General features: G+C 37.8%; 1 protein-coding gene across 2 annotated transcripts in view; it reads left to right on the forward strand.

The window, feature by feature from the left end:
- Window positions 1–4,317: 4,317 nt before the first annotated feature.
- The window catches only part of LOC135214256 (SET domain-containing protein SmydA-8-like), a 42,444-nt gene continuing 34,579 nt past the window's right edge, over window positions 4,318–12,182 (forward strand). Inside the window, exon 1 of one of the 2 annotated variants that reach the window (XM_064248343.1) lies at window positions 4,318–4,427. The gene's annotated coding sequence lies outside the window, so the exon portion shown is untranslated. The other variant, XM_064248344.1, reaches the window with a different exon arrangement.

The raw sequence follows: 12,182 nt of genomic DNA on the forward strand, positions 1-12,182 counted from the left end.
ACCACTTCGTAAGCAGCTTTCGTCTTTAAGGTATCCTGATCATATAATTGATAAGGCAATTCACAAAGCAAACGTAATTTTCTACCGACCCCCTCAAGACAAGACCAGAGACACACCCAACAATAAAATACAAATTCCACACCTGGACAAGATTAAGATGGTGACCCAGACCTTCGGGAAATCTAACCCTTTTGCATTAACTTACCCAAACACCCTAGTCATATCCCTGATTAACGTCCAACAAAGACATCTCCCAAGGACACAGGCGCTTACGAAATCCCATGCCTGGACTGTGACCAATCTTACATCGGATTTATAGGAAAATCACTTCCCCAGAGATTAATACAACATAAACGGTCAGTTGGGTATGGACAAAAGAACTTACCTATTTTCAACCATATAAATGAACATAACCATAGAATAAACTGGAATTTGTCATGTGTAATTTATAGCAGCAACTGCCGGTACAAGAGTCAAATAACAGAATCAGCCTTGATTAAACAGAGGCAGGTAACGAACATCTCAAAGGGAGCATGGGATTCAGATGTCATCGACAAAGTTTTCATTCAACCAACACTTAAGACGATTAAAGGAAGATTATCAGCGGGAGTGACCTAAATTCGCTTACCTGTGGATGGACCTCTTGGTATAAATACCACCTTTTCTGTAACTTTTCTCATTCATCTACCTGAAGAGGGAGACAGCAGTCTCTGAAATATAGTATTTTTCTCTCTATATTTTGGTGTTTTTATGGGCTCCTTTTATTATTATTATTATTATTATTGATTATTATTATTATCATATATATATATATATATATGTATGTGTATATATATATATATATCCATATATATATATATATATATATATATTATATATATACACCCTCAGCCTAGGGGCCCCAGAGAGTATTAATCCATCACTGCCAGGAACCAGGGGCTTAATGGCCGAAAAAAAGACAGCTACGTGGACAGTATCCCGCAGGACAGAATATAGCAAGATATTGCTGTTTCAAAACATCATAACTGTAGAAAAAAAAAAGATGAATGAAAGTGACTGAAGACCAAGTAGGTGAACCTATAGAAAAACTGCAGAAGTGAAGTCCTTTTAAAAATATAGGTTACAAATAGATGACATAAACCTTGGAGAAGAAATCTTGAAAAATAAATTAAAAAGTCATCGGAAACCATAGAGAAAACAATAAACAAAAAGATGAAGAAGAAAATGAGATTTATGGAAAGAGATGGCCCAAAGCCCTATGGTAAAGAAGTGTCTAGAAGAGACTATCCTTATAATGGAAAGTCGATCAAATATGCTGTATATAAAAGCAAACTTCAAAACACGGAAGAAGAATAATCTCGTGCAAAAGATTACATAAATTTTGGAGACAGAATACATAAGACAGGACACCACAAGACCTGAACAAGTGGCCAAAGCTGAGAGCAAGAAGCTATCGTAGTTTATGCTGTATAAAAATGGTGAATGTAAATGATTAGACGAGATTAAAAGGGGCTTAAAAATTGTCTCAGGAAACAAGACACGCCATGTGGAGTGAGCAGTGAGGAAACTTTCCTCGGCTCCTCAGCAAAAAATCCTATCATTTTTAGTGCTCATTACCGAGAGTTCGTACGCCTTTCATAACTGTAAGGTAGAAAATACATCCGAATTTTAAGAAAAAATAAGTAGACGTGGCAAGAATGACCTAGAATAAGAATTTAGTTGAAGAAGAGCAATTAAACAAACTTTGGACGTAACTGTAAAGACATATTGTGCCCGGAAACGTGATTTGTGGAGTAATTAACAAGAAATCAGGCACCTACTAACATGAAGGGCCGTTACACAGTCAGATGCCTCGACCAAACACATTTCTTTCTTTCTGTCTGCTACTACTACTACTGATATACAGTACTTCAAAGTGGAATTGTGGTTATTTGGAATATCCTAAGGTAGACTATTACTGAGATATTGAGAGCAGTGGTCCTGAACATTAAGATTATAACTGACCACACTTATTCAAAATGCATATAATTCAATAAAGAGTGGCGTATGTAACACAAGTTTGCGCAGGTTATTTAATTTGAATGAGTCCCCGGGAAATACATTTACTCTAGCTTCCGTTTTCTCTGATGGCCAGTAATCTGAAGTGCAAGGGCATGGAAACACCTTAGAGTATTATACTTACACCGTCATTCTTTGCTATTTGTACACTTACACTGTTTGATATTATCTGGATCTGATATGTTATCACTGTCTAGGAATAAATCTCTCTCTCTCTCTCTCTCTCTCTCTCTCTCTCTCTCTCTCTCTCTCTCTCGTCGTCAAAGCAAAATCATTTGAAAAGACAAATAACAACATATGGATCCGAGGAAAAAAAACCTTCGTATGCTCAGTTACAATAATAATGATAGTGATCCTGTTTTTCCTTACTAATGGTTTTTCTTGTTTTTCTTCTTCATGGAGTTTATTCAGTATCTCAATAAAATCACAAGTGACACATCTGATGTTACATGATTTTAAAAAGGAAAAAAGTTTGAAGCGAATATTTCGACTTACGTAAGCTCTTGTATATATCTAAACTTTTTGCCTTTTACTTACGTAAGTTTATGGGACAGTTGTATGTCCTTCTCTTCATGTTGTTTTATACATGTTTTCACTTGGGAACATTAAATTAACTCCACGATGAGGAAAAAAGGGGAAAAATTATAAAAAAAAGTATTAAAAAGCAAAATATGATAAGAATGTCTTCCGCGCTATGCTATCGAAAGAAATATGTTTGAGAGAAGGTCTCTGTCCGAATACTAATACTACTAGTACTAGTACTACTAATAGTACTAGTGCTACTACTAGTACTCCTACTAATATGTTTGAGAGAAGGTTTTTGTCCGAATACTAATACCACTAGTACTAATACTAGTGCTACTACTAGTACTACTCTACTACTGTTGCTGCTGCTACTATTACTACTACTGGGCCAATGCAGTACAAAATACCATAGAATGCAAATTCTCTAACGACTTCTGACAGTCGATTGTTCTGGTTTTTGAAATTATGCCACCGTTACGATAGCTGACACCACGATGAGAATCGATGCGCACCTTCAGTAACTGTAGTATAGAGCAGAGAGGATCCCACATATGTAGAGCGCCGTTAGACATCCAGGGCAAGTATAGTACTTACCAACGACACCAGACGACATAAAAGGACTTAAGATTAGAATACGGAATTTGGCCAAACAGAGTACAAAGGTTTGAAAGGTGTAACAGGAGGAAAACCTTTAGCAGTTTCACTGTGACACAACTGTTAGGAGAGGGTGGATAGCAAGATGGCAGAGACTAAGAATGGCGGTATTGTAAAGGGAATGAAAGTAGTTGCAGCTACAGGTTACCGAAGGGACGCTGCTAAGAACCTGAATTAAGTAACGCCTACAGTGCACCGCGTGAGGTGCACTGACGGCACTATCCCTTCGGGGGTTCTATAAGGAGGTTATCGACATTTAAAGAGTGAATCGATGGCAAATGGATTTTTAGGAATTGTATTGATGTGAAGGGCATAAAGATATTCATGAATAATTTAAGTGAACTTTTAATTAAGCCATTGATAATTATGTGAGGTGATACTAATCGGCTGCAATGCTCCGCCAGTAATTTATTCCTGAAAGTTAATTGTTTATGAAACTTAAAGAATAAAGTATTTCATTCAGATCTTATGATACAAGGGTGGATTAAACTCATGATATTTATGTCATAAAGCTTTTTTTTTTATGGAAAACCAGATAATATATTTACATAATGCAGGAATGTCCAAAATGATAAAGGTATCTTCGACAAAGATAAGTATCTCTCTCTCTCTCTCTCTCTCTCTCTCTCTCTCTCTCTCTCTCTCGTGTGTTGTTCTAGAAAGTTCAAAAGGGAACTGCTGTGGCACTATTTTAAACTCAAGGCAACTGAAAACTGTAGTTCATTAACTTGAAGTTTTCACACCTCCGTCCCCTCATACCAGACACTGGATCATTTAAGTACGAGAAGAATGTGAAGAAATGCATCTATATTTCGCCCTGTAAAACGAAGAAAAAGAAGAAGAAGAAGAAAGAAAGCAGTATCAACAACAGCCAGGACTACACAAAAGGGAAGAAAAAAACATAATGGGAAACGATAATAAACTATAAAAAAAAAAAAAAAATGTTGGCCAGTGAGGCTGGGAGTTGTGGCTATGTCTCAGTTGGCCCTTGGGTAATGGTTTGGTATTACTGGCATATCGGAGGAGGTGGGGAGGGTGGGTATGGGGCGAGTGACGTGACAGAGAGAGAGAGAGAGAGAGAGAGAGAGGGCCAGGCGGGTTCAACTTCGCTACCCGGCCCACTCAGTCAGTCAGCGAGAAGCACTCCTGCCGTTGAGATTTGCAACGAGTTCAATAACTGTCCCGCTAAGGTGCGTGTCACTTGGTGGTGTCACTCGGTGGTTTTTTTTTTTTAAGAGCTTGGCCTTGGCACCTACTTACACTTGAGCTCACACAGGACAGGTGACACCGAAGGTCGGGCTGTTACAGGGCAGCAGGTGTCTCTACAGGTGCGTAGAACTGGTGAGAGGTACTGGAGTTCTCTACTATGAAAACAGCTATATAGAACAGACACAGGACCTATTAATTAAATGTACTTGCAAGACGCTTTTAGTTGTTGTTCAGTTATTTCCTATGTTGTCCTTTGTTTTTTTTTTTTCTCTCTCTCTCTAGTCTATAGAGTTTTTCTTTTACTGCACTGGTTTGATAGCATGTTTCTAATCTTGGAGCGGTTTGCAAATCACTGTTTTTACCTTTTTTGCAAGACTAGTAATTAAGCCTCAAGTATGTTTTGCCTTAGTTAAGGATTTCGAAGCTGGTGAGTCGCATTAAGATACTCTGTAAAACTCCAAACAATTACAGCAATTAGAAAAATGTCGTACGGTACAAATTCAGTAGAGGAATTCTTACCAATTGCAAAATCACCGACGGTCATTTCCGTATTAATCATCTGCTGCCGTTTTCAGACGTTTTATCTTCTGTAAAAGTGATCTGTGAAAATGGGTTTTGATGGGCGTGTGTGTGAGAGAATGAAAGAGTTCTTTCTTTTATAATTCGATATCTCCATTTCACTTTCCCAGTATCCACCAGTCCATTTCACTTTTTTTAAGTACCCCTTCATTTAGTACATTTCGCTTTCTCCAATACCCGCCAGTTCATTTCACTTTCTCCAGTATTCGCCAATTCGTTTCACTTATTTCAAGTATCCCTTCATTCAGTTCATTTCACTTTCTCCAGTATCCGCAATTACATTTCACTTTTCCCAATATCAGTCAATCTAACATTGGTTTCTCCAGGTTCCTGTATTCCCACATCTCAAATGCACCACAAGTTTATTACCTATCCAAAATTACTAAATTCTTCTCATACAAAGAGTCATTTTCCTATTTCTCAGAATCCCTCGTCAACGTTATCAACATTCTCGTGGAAGAGATATAAGAATCTTGTTTATTTTAGTGCCCTATTACTTGCTTCGATGAGATGAAAATCTCCTTTTTTTATCGTCGCTAAAATCTTCAGCCTCTCGTGTGCTTATTATTCACCGCAATGTTTGATCACTATAAGTTTTCATAACATGACTAAAAGCAAATCATTCTTTCTGCAACAGTACATCCAACCTATGCCAACATCCTTTTGGAGCCTTCAAAGCTCTCTAAAGGGACCCATACACTGAACGATTGTATGAGCGATTGTCTGAATCTTTCGCAAAAACTTTGTGTACGGGCTTGTCCGAATGCAAAAGTGGGCGGGGTTTCGTGGCCTGAACGGTCTCAGCGGGAATCTGTTACGACAAAGGTTGGTGGCTTGCGACTTAAGTCTGTCATACACAGGTCGTTCAATGTATGCGTTTGTCTGAGGATATAACGCTATCGCGAGCGTCTCTTCTAGAAATGATACCATGTCTTCCCGCGACAAAATCTTTGTTCAGACTGAAATCGGTGCGGAGATCGTTCGTACTGTCTGAACAGCGTGTGTGTGTGTGTGCGTGTCGATAACTAAAGTCGTTCAGACAGTCATTGATACAATCGTTCAGCGTATGGGGCCCTTATGACTTTCATTCAAGGCTCCACCGAGGCTTGAAGGCTTTCTAAGGCCCGTCTCAAAGGCTTTTCATAATTACGTATTATTTTAACACATTCCAAAGCTTGAAATGAGACCTTCCTAAGGCTTTTATAGAACGTCTTTTAAGGGTGTCCTGTTTGGTATTCTAAGTATTTATTCAAGGCATATCAAAGCCTTGATCAAAAGCATTCCAGAGCCCTTATTTAAAGCACTCCAGAGCCTTTATTCAAAGAATTACAAAGCCTTTATTTAAGTCTTGCTAAGACCTTTCTCCGCCATACTGGAAAGTCCTGTTATTCGGTGCAAATTAAGTACTTTATGTAATGGTTCATGAGAGCTTTGTTACGCATTCAAATGGCTCCATGCAAAGACTTCCTAGGCCTTTGTTCAAAGCATCTCCAAAAGCCTTTATTTAAGCCATTCTAAACTTTTTATCTAACAGTCTCTTAGCCTTATCTTCCACGCATTGCAAAGCCTTCATTCACAGCTTCGTATAGACCTATACGATCACAGAGTTTCAAAGTCAATTCTAAACGCCTTGTATACGTTTTTCTTGACGTGATGTTGTGTTACGTCAGTCCTTAATTAAAACCTTTCAGTGCTCTTTCCTCGTCGCTTCGTGTAGGGCCATTCACGCCAGAATAAAAGAACACCGAAAAGATCAAATATTCCTTCTGCTCCAATCTTACGGGATACTTGTTCCCGAGTGCTATCTCCAACAGCTGTCGCATAATTCAGATGCAGAATCGGAATCAGCCATCCTTCCTTTTGCTATCTTTAGTTGGTCTTGCTTTTCTTTATCTCTCTCTCTCTCTCTCTCTCTCTCTCTCTCTCTCTCTCTCTCTCTATATATATATATATATATATATATATATATATAATATATATTATATATATGTATGTATGTATGTATATGTCTAAGAATCACGAAAGTTAGGAACGTATTAAATCCATAAATAAAGATAAATGCCACGAAGGAAAATAAACGACGGAGTATCCGCGAGACCTTTCGACGTTAAACGTCCTTTATCTAAGCAGAAACTGACATACATGAAGAAAAAGACGATACAAGAAGATTCGTATAACTGACAGATAGGGATTATAAAGAGATTATTACCTAGAACCTCCGACACATTATATAAAAATGTAATAATATATATATATATATATATATATATATATATATATATATATATATATATATATATACATGTTACATTTACATATAATATATATAGTTTTTAAATATTTCCGGACGTCGCAAAGTGTAAAATGAACATTTTAACACTTTTGTTTGATACGAGTTTTGATCTTTTGACTAACCGATCTAATTTGCGATATATGTTTCCACACTGAATCACCAACGGCAAATAATTGTTACGAATTCACTCAATAACACATTTCCGTCACCTCCAGACACATCTGACCGTCTTTAATTAACGTTACTTCTATAAAAGTTCACCGAGGTTCATCCTATAGTAAATTCACATCAGCCGTGCATCTGACGTCTAGGCCAGCCCCTTACGACGCTCCTGATTGGCTGTTGATAAGTCAATGACAGAGCTGGAACTTTCGAGCGAGTTCATATAGGAGGATGTATGCTCCACCTCTCCTGAGGGATGCTTTTGAAAGACGTATCCTTCAGGAGAGGTGGAACATACATCCTGCCTATGTGAACTCTTGAGAGAGACTGAGAGTTTCCATCCCCGCGATTGGCTTATCAATAGCCAATCAGGAGCGTCGTAAGGGGCTGGCCTAGACGTCAGATGCACCGGTAATGTGAATTTACTATAGTATCGGTCTAATTCAGCCTTTGATAACGACAGCCAACCATAAACTTCGAGAGGAGCACTAAGAATTGCGATATTTCTATTAACCGAAGTAGCGCGGTTGGTGTTGTTGGAGAAACCTCATCTTCGAGATAAGTAAGATTTAAGAGAAGTTCGTAAACAAAGCATCAGGCCAACGAAGTCATTTGCGTCGCAGTTTTAATCTGAAACGTCGCAAAATCACGAATTCTTGCCATTTCTGAGACGCGAGAGCGCAGTAAGATGGAAAAGACATTGAAAATGACGTGAAAAAAAAGCGAACCTAAAAAGATTGCTAAGTTGAGGCGAAAATTCATTGCTATCCCTGTTGGTTTGAAGAGTCCGAGGGTCCACGCCAGAACCCCCACCCCGTTCCTAATATCGCTTTTGGGGGCAAGAGCCCGTTACAATCTAGCTTAATCCAAAGTTCTAAATCGACAAGCAACTCAACCTTCCAGCCTGATTCTATGTATGGCCAAAATATGTACTACATAAAATATGTACTACTAAAGTATGCACTACCTAAAATATGTACTACCTAAAATATGTACTACCTAAAGTATGTACTACCTAAAATATGTACTACCTAAAGTATGTACAACTTAAAGTATGTACTACCTAAAATATGTACTACCTAAAGTATGTACAACCTAAAGTATGTACTACCTAAAATATGTACTACCTAAAGCATGTACTACCTAAAATATGTATATACTACCTAAAGCATTGAAGACGAGAGAAAAGTTCTTTCGGCAGATAAAACCTCACGTCTTTACATTTCTTCCCATATTAGATTTATTTATAAAATGTAATAACTTCACATTTAAATGATTTTTCTATTATTGCATTATAATTCGAAGGTTTTCTCGGATAATAAGCTTAGTTAAACTATATGTCTTCTCATTTCCGTATCAAACAGAAGTGTTAAAAATGTCCATTTTGCACTCCGCGACTTCCGAATATGTTTAAAAACGAATAATAAAAAAATAAAAGAAACCAGAAAATACATTTCAAAATACAACAATGCTCTCCACCTTTTTAAACCAGGAATAATATTTCCACATTGATTTAACCCAATGACACTACCTCCACTTTTTTATTTTTATTTTTTATTTTTTTACGAACACCACGCTTTCGCATACTTCAGTACTGGGGTGTCGTTGGCATTGCCTGAATTCACAGACTTCATCGACACTTGTTGCCAAGTTCAGGGGGCCCCAGTGGTGCCTTCAGGCCCCGGGCAAGTCCGAAATACCGAAGTGGTGAAGATCGGGAGGCAAGAATTTTGTTGGGTTAGGGGAGGGGAAAAAAGTGCGTGAGTTTGTGGAGACCCGGTTAACCACGAATAATAATAATAATAATAATAATAATAATAATAATAATAATAATAATAATAATAATAATAATAATAATATACTCTCTTATTCAATCGTAATTATTTTTCACATACAGCGAGATAATCCCTAAAATGTAGCTCCTTCTGTAATATATAATAATATAATAATAATAATAATATAAAATATAATAATAACCAGTAGGGAGCCCTCTCTCTCGGAATATAATAATAATAATAATAATAATAATAATAATAATAATACTAATAATAATAATAATAATAATAACTAGTAGGGCGCCCTCTAGGCGATCACTCACGAAGCTTCAAGTTAAACCATGAAAGGGTTAACTAGGAATCTCGGAACTGTGCTACATCAACGCTATTTTTCATTGCATTCCAAATAGTCTTCCAACAACAAACTGCTAATAATACGAAAATACAATGCAAAATGATTCTGTACAGCGGAGGCGAGAAGACATATTTTAACTAAGCCTAGTATTCGAGAAAACTATCGACTTTGGCGCCGAAATCATCAATTTTGAGAAAATTATAATGCAATAATTAGAACATAATTTAAATGTGTATCTATGATATACTAAAAATCAATCTTATATGGGATGAAATTTAAAGACGTAAGGTTGTATCTGCCGAAAGAATTTTTCTTGGAGATATTAGCATTTGATTAGCGTCAGGTGTCGGGCCGTGCCGGGCCGTGCCGGGCCGTGCCGGGCCGCCAGAAATGAGCCCGTTTTCAGTAATGACTTCGTTTCGCTCGTAAAAAAAAATTCTCAGACGCTGAGGAATTGCAAGCACCTTCGTACCAAGAGTGCTTGGAGGGGATTTTCTTAAATGCAAAAAAACAGGAGCAAAATCTAAAAGACTTTTCTCTTCATTTTTCTCTTCATTTGTGGGGGGGATTCCACTCCCCCCACACCCCCAGGGTCCCCGTCTCTCTGCCAAGGATTCGGGCGATCGATTTGTAAACACATTGCGCCCTTTTGGAAGTTCAGTGTGTACGAGAGGAAGGAAGTCTGTACCGAAAAAAATAATTAAATATAGTGATATATAGTATGTAGGTATATAATATATATATATATATATATATATATATATATATATATATATATATATATATATATATATATATATATATATATATATATATATATATATAATGAATTCTCAACCCGTAGGCCTCATAAAGAAAGCAAACAAATAAACAATTAGTAGTCCTGTGCAGTACCGGCATTCAACAGCGTCTATCGCAGAATGAGGTACGTAGTACGTGCCAGCCTCCACGCCAATCAGGAGGCCAGAGTATTACAAGGTTCAGCAGATAACCGAAAACTTCTTGGGCGTTGTGTGAATAGAGATCATGAATAAGATCGTGATTTAATTTTTGAAATAACTGGACGCTGGGTGTGGTCATCCTTTGGAAGGGTGCCCACCAATGAATGCCCAAGGCCTTTGGCAAATGAGCTCCCTTGACCACTACTGAGACTTCGGGAGTCCGATGGGAGGGGCATGCAGTCACAGGGGGTTCTGACGAAGCCGTTAGGATAAAATAAGTAAAAGAATAGAATAGAATATACTATAGAAATTAGGCCAAAGGCCAAGCGCTGGGACTAATGAGGTCATTATCAATTGTTAGGAAGAAAAGAGAATATAAACGGAGGTGCAGTAAAAGGAACGAAAGGGGTTGGAAGCTACGGGGCCTCAGGAGAACCTTAAGTAATGAGCACAGTGCGCCGCGCGAGATACACTGATGGCACTTCTGAAAAAACGCAAGATAATTATCGGACAGTGCGAAATAAAGAAAGGAAGAGAGAGAGAGAGAGAGAGAGAGAGAGAGAGAGAGAGAGAGAGAGAAAGGATAAAATGGCGAACAGAGACAGTCAAGGAACAACTTGAACCTCTGATCGAAACTGCTCTGTGACCCTTTGAACTTAGATCGTGGCCAAACCAACGAGAAAAACAAAAGCAGATTAGTAACAATTGAGACCACAGAAATACAGGTAGCCATAAACGAATAATGACTGAAGCAATCAGCTTAGACCGATAATGACTGAAGCAATCAGCCTATATCGATAGTAACTGAAGCAATCAGCTTACACCGACATATAATAATGAAGCAATTAGCCAAGACCGATAATGACTGAAGCAATCAGCCTAGAGTCCTAGACCGATAATACTAAAGCAATCAACTTAGACCGATAATGACTGAGGCAATTAGTTTAGATGGAAGAATAACGGAAGACACTGTAAATTTAGACTGAAATTAGCAGCAATATAAAAAAAATACAATGATTAAAGGTGGACAACTGAATAAAATGGAAACTAAATCAAAGAAATACCAGAAGCTAACGAAAAAACTAAACACGCAAACATCTAAATACTGGTACAACCAAGATCTAGCTAGTCTTGGGTACAGCCATAAAAACTGACGAAGAAGTCACAACAAACGAGTAACCAAATAAGCGGAAAATTGAAAGTGTAAAAAAAAAAAAAATAGCCAGTCAAAACGACACCAGTAAAAGAAAAATTAATAAAAAAATCCCCCAAAAATGAAAAAACGAAAACTTGCACCCAAAGTGTCTCGGGCCGTCCAGAAATAACTCCGGAGCTCATTCGAGTGTCAGGGCTATGATGGACCCCGAGCTAAAAGGGGATATATCCCCTTTTTCCCTTGAAATACGCGGAAGTCAGCTTTGGAGGAGTTTTACATGCACGGCCGTTGCAAAACACGTGTTAATCACCAGAGTTATAGCTGCGATAAAGATCAGGTTGATAATGTCCCCGGTTTACCCGGTATAAATGTATGGGTCTATAGATCTTGCGATAAAGATCAGGTTGTACACCTCCTTGATTCACCCGGCATGAATATATAGGTCTATAGGTCTAGCATAAAGATCTGGTTGTAA

The sequence above is a fragment of the Macrobrachium nipponense genome, chromosome 45 (assembly GCF_015104395.2).
Source record: "Macrobrachium nipponense isolate FS-2020 chromosome 45, ASM1510439v2, whole genome shotgun sequence".
In the NCBI taxonomy this organism is placed as follows: Eukaryota; Metazoa; Arthropoda; class Malacostraca; order Decapoda; family Palaemonidae; genus Macrobrachium; species Macrobrachium nipponense.